The sequence below is a fragment of the Saccopteryx leptura genome, chromosome 11, assembly GCF_036850995.1.
Source record: "Saccopteryx leptura isolate mSacLep1 chromosome 11, mSacLep1_pri_phased_curated, whole genome shotgun sequence".
Classification (NCBI taxonomy): domain Eukaryota; kingdom Metazoa; phylum Chordata; class Mammalia; order Chiroptera; family Emballonuridae; genus Saccopteryx; species Saccopteryx leptura.
The window spans coordinates 36,353,089-36,369,534 of NC_089513.1; positions in this window are offsets into that span (position 1 = coordinate 36,353,089).

Below are 16,446 nucleotides of genomic sequence, written 5' to 3' on the forward strand. Positions count from 1 at the left end.
CAGCCAGAACCGGGTTCAAATTCAAGTTCTGCCACTTGGCTGTGTGGTTTTCGTAGCATTATTTAACCTCTTTAGGCCTTACTTACCTCAGCCACAGAGAGTGAAAAGGAATACCTATTAAAGGGGTGTTGTGGGGATTAAATAAAATATGTAACAGAGCCAGATAGAGTATATACTTAACAAATGACAGCTGTTATTACTAGGTTTTAAGTTAAGTGCTTTTTCTTATAGTTATCTCACACATCTTTTCAAAACTATCAAAGAAGAGTGTGATCACAGTTTCAAAGAGTAAGAGAATGAGGTTAAATTAGTTGCTATTTGCTGGAATCATACAACTGATAGGTAGTAAAGCCAGAAATAAAGTTCAAGTCTTTTGACTTTGTAGCCCAATGCCCTTCCTGTAGTCCCCAACCCCTGGGCTGTGGACCGGTACCGGTCTGTGGGCCATTTGGTACCGGTCCGCAGAGAAAGAATAAATAACTTACATTATTTCCATTTTATTTATACATATTTAAGTCTGAATGATGTTTTATTTTTAAAAAATGACCAGATTCCCTCTGTTACATCCGTCTAAGACTCACTCTTGATGCTTATCTCTGTCACATAATACATTTATCAGTCCCACCCTAAAGGCCGGTCTGTGAAAATATTTTCTGACATTAAACCTGTCTGTGGCCCAAAAAAGGTTGGGGACCACTGCTGTACATGACATAGAGACACAGCGAAAAAGGAATCAAGGTCACTATTCAGCATTTATTCAATCTGGTACTTCATTTCACAGTATAGTGTAAAAAGCACTGCATATTCTAACTCTATGGAATGAGTCAGAGCCTGAATTGGGGGCAGTCATTTTGGCTTGAGAACATTTTCTATAGATCTACTCAGCCCGGTAGCACTGAATATCTAGAACAATCCCTGCTTCACTCGCAAGGAGGAAGGTGTCTCAGGACACAGGCGTATCATAGATTTGGTCAAAGATGTGTGACAAGGGGACGAAAGTATGGGTGGGGTAAAGGCCTCTCTTGCTGCAGCCTGTTATTTTGAAAAGCAGATAGTTGCTATAAAGATGTTTTTTGTTTTTGCCTGTGAAATGACAGTGATGACAGTAAGCCTGTATTCTCTCTAACAAAGAGATTCAATACAGAAAGATGCCAGGCACTTTTGAGAAGCCCCTGCATATATGGAAGCTTAATCTAGTCTAAAAAATTTAACATCAAATAGGACATCAGCCTGACCAGGCGGTGGCACAGTGGATAGAGCATCGGACTGGGATGCGGAGGACCCAGGTTTGAGACCCCAAGGTTGCTAGCTTGAGCGTGGGCTCATCTGATGTGAGCAAAGCTGACCAGCTTGGACCCAAGGTCGCTGGCTTGAGCGAGAGGTTGCTCGGTTTGCTGTAGCCCCCACGGTCAAGGCACATATAAGAAAGTAATCAATGAACAACTAAGGTGTTACAATGAAAAACTGATGATTGATGCTTCTCATCTCTCTCTGTTCCTGTCTGTCCCTATCTCTGACTGTTTTTCTGTCTCTGTGTAAAAAAAAATTAAAAATAATTTTTTAAAATAGGACATCAGTGGGTTCCAAATGTTACCTCCACCCCTGTTATGTTGCTATCCTAGCTGGAGCCCATTGCCCTTAAAATAAAGCTAAATATTTAAGTATTGCTAGAGAAATGCTGCCAAGCTATGCATCCTCATCTCTTGGTACTGTCGACCTCAAACTCTGTGTTCAGCCATATCAATCCAGGTCAAGCCTCTCGATGTCTGTCCTGCAGATACCTATATTTCCCCATGTATAAGATACTCCCACATATAAGACACACCTTAATTTTGGGGCACAAAATTTGAAAAAAAATGTATTACATAAAGTTATTGAACTCAAGTTTTATTCATCATGAAATTCATCTAACTCATCACTGTCAAAACTCCCATCCAGCCTGACCTGTGGTGGCACAGTGGATAAAGCGTCGACCTGGAAATGCTGAGGTCGCCGGTTCGAAACTCTGGGCTTGCCTGGTCAAGACACATATGGGAGTTGATGCTTCCTGCTCCTCCCCCCTTCTCTCTCTCTCTCTCTCTCTCCCTCTCTCTCTCCTTTCTAAAATGAATAAATAAAAATTAAAAATTAAAAAATAAAAAACTCCCATCCATTAGCTTGTCCTCATCTGTGTCTGATGACAAATCACTGTCTTCACATGTTGCCTCATCCTCAGTTCCATCTATGGCATTTGAAATGCCACACTTATACAACCACTGTATAAAATGTACCCAGTTTTTAGACCCTAAATTTTTTTTAAAAAGGTGCATCTTATACATGGAGAAATATGCTAAATGCTGTTTCTCCCACTCTCCTCCTTCTCTTGGTCATTCTAATTTTTCAGAGAGCAACATGAGGGTCATTTCCACCAGTTCGTCTTCCTATAACACCCATCCTTGAAGACTGGGTTGGGCTTCCTGGTGTGTGTGCCTGATGGCCACTCCCCTTCCCTGGCCTTGGCTCCTCTCACCCCCCTCCACCCCCCACCCCACCCCCACACCCACCCCATGCCTCTTCCCAATAGCGGGACTCACAGCTCCCCTGTCCAGCACTTTTACCCAGGGCCTAACCGTGCACCTGGCACACACAGAGCAGGACCTCCAGAGATATTTTTGCTGCACGAGAAACCTCCTACATTTGTGTGAGATGTCTGTGTCTCAGGGAGAAAATCGCGTTTATAAGCAGAGCTTTCCAGAAAACTGTAGTCAGTCATAATACTGCAAATATGCATGATTATCATCTCTGTATTTTTTGCTTTTGAATGATAAATATTTCTACTAGTTCTGAGGATTTGCACCAATTGTGAAAACAAGCAATATTAAACAGGACAGTAGATGGCTCCTGTTTAAAAGTTATGACAGTAACGTTCAGGAATTAAAGGGTTTGACCAAGAACTTCTGTTTTAAAAACAATATAAGTTGGAAAGTAAAAGAAATGACTTTACTTTAAAAACAAAGAAAGATAATATGATCATCTTCTAAGTATAAATGAAATGAACACTGTGTTTGGTCCTCATATGATTACAATGAGAAGTAATTGAAATACATATTATTAAGAAATAGATATAGTACCAGGCATTTGTACCGAAGGGATGTGCCTTTTCTGGTTATGAAGTAAGCTTTTTTCCCAAATACTCATAATTTGTCCTATTTGTAGATTGTTTCACCTCAGAAAAACCTACGTTTGAGTCATTATAGCTGAGCTATTATATCCTTTCAATGGTTGAGGCTCATGTAAGTTAAGCAGGTGTTTAGTCTCATTTGTCTCTTGCAAATCAGTGGTGTCCTTTGAACAAGAGGAAGGAGGGAGGTGAGCAAGTATTGATAGAATGACTATGTTGGAGGTACTTTCATATTCATTTTTTCCTTTTGATAGTCTGCTCAGGGTGCCACATTTACTTTTCATTGTACAGAAAAGAACCAAGCACAGAATAGTTAAGCAGCTTACTCAAGGTGACAGTCAGTTTGTGCCAGTCAGGCTGGTCTAATCACTCATGTTTTCTTACATACCAGCGATACATACAGCAGTTGCCTTTGTGTTAACCGAGTCCAAGTCTCTGAGGCCCAGTTTATTATTCCACATGACAGACTGTGTCGGCTTTTTTCAAATGAGTACTGGTGTGTCTCCAAGGAAAGCCAGATATCAGAACATTTATCAGAATGGCATATTTCTAGGAACAAAGCGTCTGGGTCTGCATTCTGGCTCTATCGTTTATTAACAGAGTGAGCTGAGCAAGTTCTTAACTTTGCATTGCAAGTTCTTCAAATAGATATTAACTACAGTAACTCACTGTGTTTTTCTGAGGATTATACATCATGACAAATGGAAATTGTTAAATTCAATATTGAGTATACAGTAAATGCACCTCAAAATCAGACTTTTTATATAAAGCTTGATAATGTGTTTTACTTATCATTATTGATATTTTATTATAATTGCATTAAAACAATATTTTATTAAAGAAATAACTTAGATTTACACATGCAATTGATTTACTAACTTAAATAACACCACACTGAAACATCTGGACCTTTGATTCAGAATCATTAATTAATACTGACACTTTAGAATCTGTAAACTAAATATAAACACATTTGTTATGTTTACAATTTGTAAGTGAATTTTTCATATGAGAAGTGGTAAGATTTAGAAAATGTTTGAGATTTCTAATATAATATCTTCTTGCATGCCTTTCACTTTTGATTCCTATTCTCTAAAGGAAGCAAACAAAAGTAAACGTTTGCATCATACTTGGTTTTTTTTTAACTATTCATGTCTTGACATTCTTAATTCCATAACTAAAACATATAGCTATTAACTTGAGCCTACAGTCTAGTGATGTCTATGGTTGGGTCTACTTCCCATAGAGATTTCATACTTGTCAAGAACCTCTTGCTTTGTTCTGCTCCTAATTAGGAAATTTAAAGACAAAGCATAAGGTTCAATTTTCCCATTGTTTAAATTGAATTTTTATAAAATCTTATAACAGTTTAGTTAGACCCACCAAAGAAATCTTATTTTATGGTTGAATGCATAATTTAAAGGCAGATGAGCACAAATATAAATCCTTGTCTGACTAATTCAGTTTGTTCTGAAATGGAAGAAGTTAAACAGCTACAGCCTAATTTAATTTTTAAGTGAAGTAAATAAACCCCTGTAGTTCATTGCTTAATTTTTTTAATTTTTAAATTTTTTAATTTTTCTGAAGTGAGAAGCAGGGAGGCAGAGAGACAGACTCCTGCATGCGCTCAACTGGGATCCCCCAGGCATGCCCACCAGGGGGTGATGCTCTGCCCATCTGGGCCATTGCTCCATTGCAACTGGAGCCATTCTAGCGCCTGAGGTGGAGGCCATGGAGCCATCATCAGTGCCCAGGCAAAGTTGCTCCAATGAAGCCTTGGCTGCAGGAAGGGAAGAGAGAGATAGAGAGAAAGGAAAGTGAAGGGTGGAGAAGCAGATGGTTGCTTCTCCTGTGTGCCCTGGCCGGAAATCAAACCTGGGACTTCCACACGCCGGACCAATGTTCTACTGCTGAGCCAATTGGTCAGGGCCATTACCTAATTTTTTCATGAGTAAGGTAAAAGGCTGGGTGAATTTGCTAAGCATTTTAAAACTAAGTTATGCCATGCCTTTCTAAACCCCACTTGCAGACTCTAGGTCCATTTGCATATGATGCTAGTAAAAAAAAAAATGTGTATTGACTCCTTAGTCTCTATGCCTTGCTTTTTCACCTGGGAGAAAGCTGGTCATGCTACTTCCCCACCCATCCAAGGCTGCAAATCTTTCTTCATGCAAGTTTTCAAAAACATTTTGTAATTAGTATCTGAATGAGGGCAGCTCAGGCACTCATTGACTAGAACAAGTCCACAAATTTAAAAAGAGAACAGCAAAAATTCACCAAAATAAAAATGACACAAAGTCCTAGTTTTTCATTTTAAACTTATTTATAAAAAAGCTTTAAAAAAGCTAAAAAAAGAAAAGCTTATCTATTGTATTCCTTTAATAGGACATTTACTTCTGTCTGACCAGGTAGTAGTGCAGTGGATAGAGTATTGACTTGGGACCCTGAAGACCCAGGTTCAAATCCCCGAGGTGACTGGCTTGAGCGTGGGCTCACCAGCTTGAACATGAGATCATAGATATAACTCCATGGTCACCAGCTTGAGCCCAAGGTTGCTGGTTTGAGCAAGAGGCCACAGGCTCAGTTCACACCCTGGGTCAAGGCACATATGAGAAAGCAATCAATGAACCACTAAAGTGCTGCACTACGAATTGATGCTTCTCATCTATCTCCCTACCTCTATCTCTCTCTCTCTCTCTCAAAAAATAAATAAATAAATAAATAAATAAAGGCCCAGAAATTTCTTCAGGTAGCGAGAGTCACAGATGTACATAGCTTCAGTACATGCTTCTCTTGCTGTGCATTTTGCATTTTCATACTATCAAGCATCCTCATATGAGATTTGTTTCCCCTGGGAGGCAATAAAGTAACTTTTCTCAGATGAACTAAAGGTGAAACTAATGTAAACAGAGCTGTCAAACTCTCATGATAAGAGACTTCCAGAGGTTAAACTTTCCAGACAAATCCAGCAGTGTCAAGGCAAACATGTGGGGTTTTGATACGGATACCAATCTCTAGGAAGGCATTCTGGGATCCCTCCCTCAATTATAACGAGTACACCGCCACCACCGCCCAGTGGCAAGTTGCAAAAGGCAATCAAGTTATTCCAGATTATCTTAACTGTCAATCAGGACTTTCCCCTGGATCTACTCTGACCTCAGAAAACTAATGGGGCAAGTCTCAACATGGAGGAGCTATGGGCTTGGATGCAAGGTGGAGAATTTTACGTAGATGAGTGCACAGAAACCATCACTAGCAGGAAACCTGGGAGAGACCCAGAGGCTGCAGTAACAGTTTGATTGCTACTTCACTGTTCAGAAAACGGTTATTGACTGCAGGCGAGAAACGTAACCTGCTTTAGTCCGTGGAAATATTAATCATATACCTACACTTCACATTTCATTTTTAAACTTTATACCTGCACTTAATTCACCTGTCAAATGTTTTCGCTTCAATGTAGTCAAATAGTTTTGCTTTTAGAAGGATTTTTACAATATACATTTAGGAAGTGTGCATTTTTATTTTGACCAGACTACTAGATTCACACTGCAATATGGGTTTGAATGTACCAATAGCAGATTTTTTTTTGCTAAGTGGGAGAGGTGACCTGATTCTTTGACCTGGCATCCCTGGCTTTGTCACCAGTTTGCGAGCTCTACAATAAAGTCAGTCAGTGGTGAAAGAAGCATCAAAATTCAGCTGGAGTCTTGGAAGAAAATCAAGCTTTATCTGCTTATATAAATCTAAAAGGCAGTGTAGGATTTCTGAGCTCTTCGGATCAGGACGATACTTGGCCTCAAAGAATAAAGACCCAAGAGAGGAGAGGAGGAGCTAGTGGTAGCAGAGTTGCTTTGATGTCACAGAGAAAATCTTAGATCTGCACAGCAGAGTCAAAGGGCGGGAGAAAACATTATCAATGTAATTGTCTTGTTGAAAGCAATTTATTGCCAAGATCCAAAGTTAAAATTTCAATTAAAAACCCAATTTTTGTTGAGTCACTCAAAAGGAAGTGATTTTCACTCTTATTCAAAATGTGTGAAAAGTAGAGACAACATAAGCAATACCTCGAAGAATTTACTTAGATGAAGCTCTTTACCCTAAATAAAATACATGGCAATTTTTCTTCTTCTCCATTATAAAGTCAATATCCATATAATAACATTACATAGGAGTCGAATGCAAGTATGGTACTGCTGTAGGTCTTTAAGGTACTAGAAAGTAAAAGCAAAATAATCTCAGAAGTTTAGGAAATCATTTGCAATATTGCCACTTGAAATCATAGCAATCACTATTTAATATAACCATTTTTTGATGGGCAAGAAGTCAGTATGCTCAGTACAGTTTAAGAATAAGAACCATAAGAGAACAATGCAATAATTTAGAGCCTTTTATTACAAATAATATTTTTAGGTTGAAGAGAAGTCAGCCAATATAAAGTTCTTAGAAGTTAAATGTGTAGCCAAATGGGATGTTTCTTTTGAGAAGTAGTATCTCACTCTGTAGTTGTGAATTTATCTTTTCCCATGATGATAAGTGAGGGAGAGACCAAAGGGAGAAAAGCAAAGGTATGTTTCAGTTGAGAGTATGCCAAAGACACAGTGATTCACAGCGTCTTAATCAGACAGGTGTGACTTCTCACTAAAAAAAAAAATGGTTCACCCCACCCACAATGGAAACTCTTCTTTGCCTAAGCTCAGCATACTAACTACTTTCTAGACATGTCACCATACTTATTCCAGATTGGTAAGAAAATTATGTGAAAATGCTGACCAGAGCAAGTTAAATATGACTCTAATGCTGGCTTTTTTCAGGTAGACTCAGGTAAATGTGATTTTTTTTAAACTCAAGGAACTAAACTTCTGCTTTTATGACTTTTCAATTTGTTCTACATTATTTCAGCATTTTATATAACCTGTATATTTTTGAGAAAAATTGTCATAAACATTTCTTTTTCACATATAATTTTGTAGGGTTAGATTTTTAAATACATTTATGGCTTCAAGGAACATTAAAAATCATCTCAGTAAACCCCCTAATTTATAGGTGAGAAATAGAGGCTTTATCTACCACCACACAGGGCTAGGGTTTGGCTAGGACAAAAATCCAGTCTCCTCAGTAATATTTCAATGTTTAAGAACAGAATTATCGCATGAGTTATATAAAATGAATAGACTTTGCAAATTTAGCACTAGTAAAACCTACAGAAAAGTTAGGCATTTGAATTTAAATTCATGGTTTCTCCAAAAGACAGTGCATCAGAATCACCTGAGAAATTTCAAAACCAACCAACAAAATACAACAGTTAAAAGACTCAACAGAGACCTATTGACTTAGAATCTGGTAAGGTTGGCATTATTATATTTAAAAACTCTCCAGGTGTTTCTAAAATCTTAAGTGTGAATTAGTGGATGTTAGACATGCTTGCTTTCAAAAATGGTCCAGCAGAAAGTAGGCTAAAGTAACCAGCTGAAGTACCCAGCTACTTAAGTAATATAATTGTAAAACTTTAGCTTGGCAAACCCAATAATTTTCAATTTAATCTACTTATTTCATGCTTTTCTGCTGTTGTTATTTCATTACTGGTGTGGGTAAAACAACCTCTGAGCTTTATTTTAAGTCAACTCTACTGAATTTTTATGTAGAAATTTACAACTAACACCATAATCAAAATAAATGTTGGAAGATTTTAAATTGAGAACTGGGTGTTTTGACGAAATCCTAAATTAATACACAACAGGAATTAATGAAGGCTGCATTTGTTTTTTGGTAGTAGCTTAAGAATGTCTGTAGTTGATTGCTGTTCAAGAATAACATAAACCCAGACACCACAGCATCTTAGACCATGTTATTGATGAAATAGTGTCATGGGTATCAGACAAAATCACAAGCTAAACTTGATGCATAGAAGATACATTTCACATATGATTTATACATACCAATATTCCAAGATCTTTTCCATTTCTTTTTCTAACTGTGCCCCTGCTCATCACTTCAACAAGCTACATAATTAAAAGACCAAGAAAGATGTTTCTGATGGCATGTGTTACATCTTAAGGTCCCAAATAGTAAGGTGACCAACATTTTTACAATGAAAAGGAGGACAAAAATAAATTGAAGAAAAGAATATCTTAAATAAACATTTTATTCATTGCAACAATAATACACTATAATATCAATGCATAACAAAAAACATTTGTAATACTTTATATTATAATTATGCTTACTTGTCTATTAATTTTTAATTATAATTGTAAGAAAAAAATACTCATTTAGATACAAATATGTCACATCACACACAATAGATCAACTCTGCATTGACTGAATACAGACATTTGCAGATTAGTCTTCCAATATCAAAAAGGAGAACATGTAGGAGGACACTTTTCGAGGGAGGACGGTACTTACAAAGAAGGACTGTCCTCCCTAAAGAAGGATGATTGGTCACCTGACAGATAAGCCAGAGCCAGGTACTGTGGCCCCTAAGGACAGTCATTAATTCTAGGGGACAACTCTAACATTCTCTCCTTAACATTCCTTCATTTTCTTCGAAGCAACACACCAGTTCTTCTGGAAATTAATGTTCCTTTCATTTTATGTCTGTAGTTTTAGAGGAAAATTTTAATCATAATATTCTTCTCACCTGAGCACAAAGGTAGACATATGACTGAGGAATATCTGCACGATATCTTGAGGTTGAGCAAAATGGCAGTTAAAAGCTGGGGGGGGGGGAGTACCCTGTCATCTCTGATGATGAAGAAACAGGCAAATAGAGGGACAAGAAATAGGACAAGGTAGAGAGAGTCCCTCAAGTGTTGGAGTCCCTATGCCATCATCCTGTGAGCTCTCTACTCCTCCTCCCCTCCTTCCCACCGCCAGATCTTTGTTTTTGTGAATGACTAAGCTTGCTTTATTTATTTATTTATCTATCTAGCTATCTATCTATCTATCTATTTATTTATTTATTTATTTTTGGCCTTTGAGGTTTTCACTGGGTTTCTATAATTTGCAGCCAGCCAAAAGAATTTTAATTCAATAAAAATTCAAAAGCCCTTAGATTTCATATACTGTTTAGGCAAAAATCACATTATTTAATTTTCTCTTATAATGCACTTGTTAAGGAGATGAGATAGAAGAAAGCAATTTTATTACTGGCTATTCCCACATAAATTTTCACTGCTGGTTATTTTTTGGGAAAACAGGAAAAGACCAGCAGGAACAACAAAGCCTCTTAAGAAATGTAGGATTAAGCCAAAGGAGGGGTAATAGCTACAAGAATCAATTTCAATAGTTATTTCTGACTATATTTTCTATTTATTATTTTGCATAAATGTAAATAATTGCACACCTCAATTTCTTATAGACCACATTTGCTACTGTATTTTGAGTTCAAAATACCACTGATTTTGAAAAAATACTTTCCAAATAAGCTAAATTTATTATACAAACATTTGTAAGTTCTGATAAGATATTAGATATATTTATCTTTAATTCAAGTTGATGTTATTTTTAGTTAATTATATTAACAAAATCTCATAAGTGATTGGAAATAATCAATGTTCTTTTCTGAACCTGACACTTTCATCCCAATTTATCTATAATCTTAGTTTTGGTTATTATTTGACCTAACATATTAAACATTTTCAAACTTTCAAACAGCAAAATATCCCCAGATGTCTTATGTTCTGAACAATTGCAATGATTTTATTTTCATTGTTTATTAGTTTATCAGACCTGAATTATAATATTTAGTGTAATGTTCAAGTCTATTGTGTCTTTATTGATTATCAGCCTAACTAGCATAGACCATTGCAGTTTCAGTCTCTAGAGTCAAAAGTGTGAGACATAATCAAAGGGCCAGTGCACTTTTTGAGCTTGCTAAATGCCATACTTCTTGCCTCATGTGAAGTCATGAAAAATATGTTGTAAGGCCACAGGTGATGCTGACTATAGTGTTAATTTGTCTTTATGACAGGCATGGGAAAATCTCTGCAGGAATGTGTCTGCATTTCTCGTCAGTAAGTATGTGTTGAGCAGCCACTATATGCTCAGCATTTGAGATAGGAATTGTGAAAGAGTCACAGTGTGTATAAGGCATAGTCTCTTTAAATTAATGTACATAAAAACACGAGAAAACAACAAGGACTACGTTATACTTTTCATTAGAATTTCAGCAAAAAAAAAATACAGGACAAATCTGTTTTCTTGGAAAATATAGTACCATATTTTTTGGAAATATAGTACTCTTGGAAAATGAGTGACATATATATACAGAAAAAATTGAAGAAGGTATTCCTAGTACCAGGCTAACCCCCACCCCCACTCTGAAGTGGAACCCTCCTGTATAATATCCTGATCAAATAATTAATCCATACTCATGTGAGTCCTCATTAGTGGCAAGGACCTTGCCTTGGAGGGAAAGTTATAATTAGAAGTTTTTTTCTTATGTTTGAGATTAATCTGGACTGAAAGTTTGGCACTATCTTATAATTGGGCTCCTACCACCTTCAGGCTAATCACACAATCTGGCACCTTCTCAGGAGGGACTGAGCCCCTGTCTTCTCAGTTTTACATTCCGCCAAACAAGGAGTTGAGGACCTTGAAGCTTCCTGGAGTTGTGTGGAAATTCCTGTGCCTCTGAAGACTGTTTGGAGAAGAAGATGCTTTAACTCTTTTGCCATTTCTTTGGAACAATGGCATTCATCTTAGACTTTTCTTCTGGTGTGATAAAGGGAAAAGGAAAATGAATGAACTGAGACTTGAACTTTTTGAGAGCTTATCATGTTCCAGCCTCTTTTTTTTTTTTCCCTGCAGAGACAGAGTCAGAGAGAGGGATAGATAGGGACAGACAGATAGGAACGGAGAGAGATGAGAAGCATCAATTATCAGTTTTTTGTTGTGACACCTTAGTTGTTCCTTGATTGCTTTCTCATATGTGCCTTGACCGCAGGCCTTCAGCAGACCGAGTAACCCCTTGCTGGAGCCAGCAACCTTGGGTCCAAGCTGGTGAGCTTTTGCTCAAACCAGATGAGCCCGTGCTCAAGCTGGCGACTTTGGGGTCTCAAACCTGGGTCCTTCTGCATCCCAGTCTGACGCTCTATCCACTGCACCACCGCCTGGTCAGGATCCACCCTCTTCAACGCAGTGTTTGTTGAAGGAATACTTTACTTATGGTACTGCATTTAATCCTCATAACTACATTGTGAAATATATGTCATTATCTATATTCCTTGTAAAAAACTAACATTTAGGAGGACAAGCATTAGGGTTGAGCATTTCCTCTTTCTCTTTCCCCACTGTGGCTTTCTATTACCTTTCTTTTAGAGAAAGGCCTTTAGGTATAGAAATATGCACTAAAGTTAAGGTGATCTTAGTGATCACATATTTCTCACCCGATCCAGAAGACTTTTGGGATAGAAGTTATAATTATATCTCAAAAAAAGATATAGAATGGAGCTGTCTGGCCAAATCTGGATCTCAGGTTATCATAACTTAAGGTCACTTTCAAGCCACCAGAAGGTCCTAGCTATGAGCACGCTAGCTTAAGGACTTGATTACAGTCATATCTTTTGTTTCTAAGTTTCGTGCTCCTTGTCTCTATGCATAGTGTGAGAAAGAATATATCAACTTCTTATATCAACATCTACTCAAGAAATTGTTTTCTTGTTTTCATAAAGGATATATTTTTACCTAAACTCACCTGAGTTCCGAAAAAAATTCCAAACAAAACAAAAAAAGAGTTATTTAACCTTCAGGACAATAGTTGAGGTGAAGTGTAGTCTGGCATGGCCTTGTTCCAAATACTGAGCAGACAGCTCACTTCCGGCTTCCCATCCACTCAGTTTCTCCAGGGTTGAACAGGTTGAAGCTGTTTTCCAAGTCTTTGCTCAGTCCTATGCAATTGCTATCCCTACACAGCTCAGGAAAAGGTTAAATTAGTATTTGCAGAATCCTCTTAAGATAGTTGATGAAAGATGGTATAAGATATTAAAATAAGCAGACCCTGGGATACTCTCCTAACGTGAACACCATTGAAGAGATGAACTGCGAAGATCCACTTGGTAGTATCTCCTAGCACCTTTCATTCGTTTTGGATAAGCAAATGTCTAGTGCATCCACAGTGAGAAACGCTCTGTGTGATTGTTACTTAAGAAGAAACTAAAACTTGTTCTACATGTACAAGTAGATTGACTCATATTTTGTGTTGGGATGAGCACTAATAATACAGGTGGAAACTTGCTCAAATTGCCTTGAAAGAGCCAACTACCAAACAGAAGGTTAAATTTGTCAGCATTATCCGAATTGATTCAAGTTTGGAGAAAGCTGAATTAATAGAATCCTTGTCCACTTTTACTTTAAGTTACCTTAAAACTTGCAAGTTTAAAAAGGAATTCTGTCATTTTATGTTAAACTAAAGAACAAGGAAGTTGATGCTAGCTATACTCTATTAAATAAATTTATTATATAATAAAATATATAAAATTATAAAATTCAATGTGGAAAAATGATTTAAATTTATCTCTTTTTCTTAATTTTCATCAACCTTCAGACTTAAGACATTATTCTTTGCCTCAATTATATTTTGGATAATCTGATGTGTCCTCATACAATGATAAGTGGTAAAATCATTATACAAAGGGGAGGGGAACATAAGCAGCTTTACAGTTGTAAGTACATAGAAACAGTTTATTCTTATTTGTTAATTATTTATTTGTATTACAACTATAAACCTACTTTTGCTTACCATTGTATGTTACTGAACTTAGCAACAGATATTCATGTATGTTTTATATCTTGGCATTTGAAAATATACAATATTTTGAACCACAAAGACTATTTTTAAAACAAAATACTTGATTGTGAAAATTTACAATGAGATACTTATATAAACATTTCTTACATAAATGAGGAAAGATACTTTAAAGCACCGAGACACAACAGTAAGATATATTATTATAAGAGCAGACTAATGAATTTTTGATTTTGTAAAGTTCTCTGACTATAAATTTATTAGGATTAGGTTGGTTATACCAATCTTATTGAGGTATGATTTTGGATCTCTTTCATAGGAATAAAAGATGTTTGTGTTTTCCCATCTGTTCACCACATCCAAGGAAAAATCAGGCTCTAAGATAAACAAGCTCATTATGTACGTTGATGTTCTGGTCCCAGGACTGCAAAGTCTAGGTACAGAGAATTACTTTGCAGTTATTTCAGCCCTACAGATCAATGTAAAAATTGTACATGAGGAAAACTTGTAAAGCAGTAGTTTCCAAACTTTACGGTAAAGAAATACTACCTGTGAGTTTTGCTAAACATGCATTTTCCTTGATTCCTTCCCTTCCCCCATCTCAGGACGAATTTCTCTGGTCTGGAATGAGATCAGGTGGTTGCCAGTTGAAAGCTTTGTTTGAGAAGAAAAATGCTATTAGTTAAATACCTGCTAAACTTGTTGATGACATAAAAGACTGGAAACAAGGACTCCAAGGAGATAAGGAAATAAATAAACTACTTTACATTAGAAATAAACATGAATTCAGAGGATAAAAGAGAAGGGAGCAGAAGAGAGAGAAAAGTACAGAAAAGACATGGAATTCAAGCAGGTTAGCATGGACCAGAGCCCAAGAATGGCAGAAGCTGCTAGGAAATTCTTGTTACATGGTTGGGTAAATTATGAGATTTTAAGAGAAAGCATTTCTAATATTATAACATTCTGTTTTGTTTTGCTTTGTTGTTTTTATTCCTCATATCTCTCATATGCATTTCTTCTGGGTGCTATTGTGAATACAGGGCAGGACTGGAAAAGCAATGTGACCGACTGGACACTGACACACAGAGAAAGAGTGGTCAAGAAATTCCACGGGGTGAGTTGCAGGAAAGCAAATGGCAGACTATGGCAAAATTGAGGTTGGTTAGACAAGCAGTTACAGGGTTGCTGTGACTTGGCAGTGGGCAAGACCACCTCTTTCTCTCCCCATTTAGTAAGTAATATGTAATACATTGAGCATACACTATATGCAATGCACTATTTATGTACTATACACATATATATTATCACTTAAACCTCCTAAGAAACGATCAGGTAGGGACTAGTATGCCTTTTATATAAACAAAAAAACTTGCCCTGGCCGGTTGGCTCAGTGGTAGAGCATCGGCCCGGCATGCAGAAGTCCCGGGTTTGATTCCTGACCAGGGCACACAGGAGAAGCGCCCATCTGCTTCTCCACCCCTCCTCCTCTCCTTCCTCTCTGTCTCTCTCTTCCCCTCCCACAGCCGAGGCTCCATTGGAGCTGGGGATGGCTCCTTGGCTTCTGCCCCAGGCGCTAGAGTGGCTCTGGTCGCAACAGAGCGATGCCCCGGAGGGGCAGAGCATCGCCCCCTGGTGGGCGTGCCGGGTAGATCCCGGTCGGACGCATGCGGGAGTCTGTCTGACTGTCTCTCCCCGTTTCCAGCTTCAGAAAAGTACAAAAAACAACAACAACAACAACAAACAAAACAAAACAAAAAACCTGAGGCATAATCAGTCTAATTCATTTGTCTAAGATCATACAGCTAGTACCTGGCAGAACCAGGATGTAAAAATGGCTGTCAGGTCTAGAGCACTGTGTAACACTCTTCACTGCAACACTGTGATACCTTGGTTGACTTTGGGGATAGAAGGATAATGGTAGTGAGAGCAGCACAGACAAGTTCAGTGGGATGACCTGAAAGTGGGAACCTAAGTAGTCGGTATAAACAGGAGGGTGGGTGTTTAGAGCTAGTGATGACTGTAAACAAGCCAAGGCAACAGTTTGGGGGTGGCAGAGACACCTCTTGTCTAACTAGGATTTTGTAGCTCACTGTGGCATGATGTGGTGGAAGGCCAACCCCATTTAAAGCATGAAAGGGTAGAAAATCTTTAAAGGTAAAACATAGCTGCTCCAATTAAATTTAGAAATGAAAGAAAAATGCTTCATTGCACTATTACTTAACATTATTCTAAGTATAATAAGACCTACAATAAAAAAATGAGATAGGCCCTGACCGGTTGGCTCAGTGGTAGAGTGTCGGCCTGGTGTGCAGGAGTCCTGGGTTTGATTCCCGGCCAGGGCACACAGGAGAGGCGCACATCTGCTTCTCCACCCCTCCCCCTCTCCTTCCTCTCTGTTTCTCTCTTCCCCTCCCGCAGCCAAGGCTCCACTGGAGCAAAGTTTGCCCGGGCGCTGAGGATGGCTCTGTGGCCTCTGCCTCAGGTGCTAGAATGGCTCTGGTCGCAACGGAGCAGCGCCCCAGATGGGCAGAGCATTGCC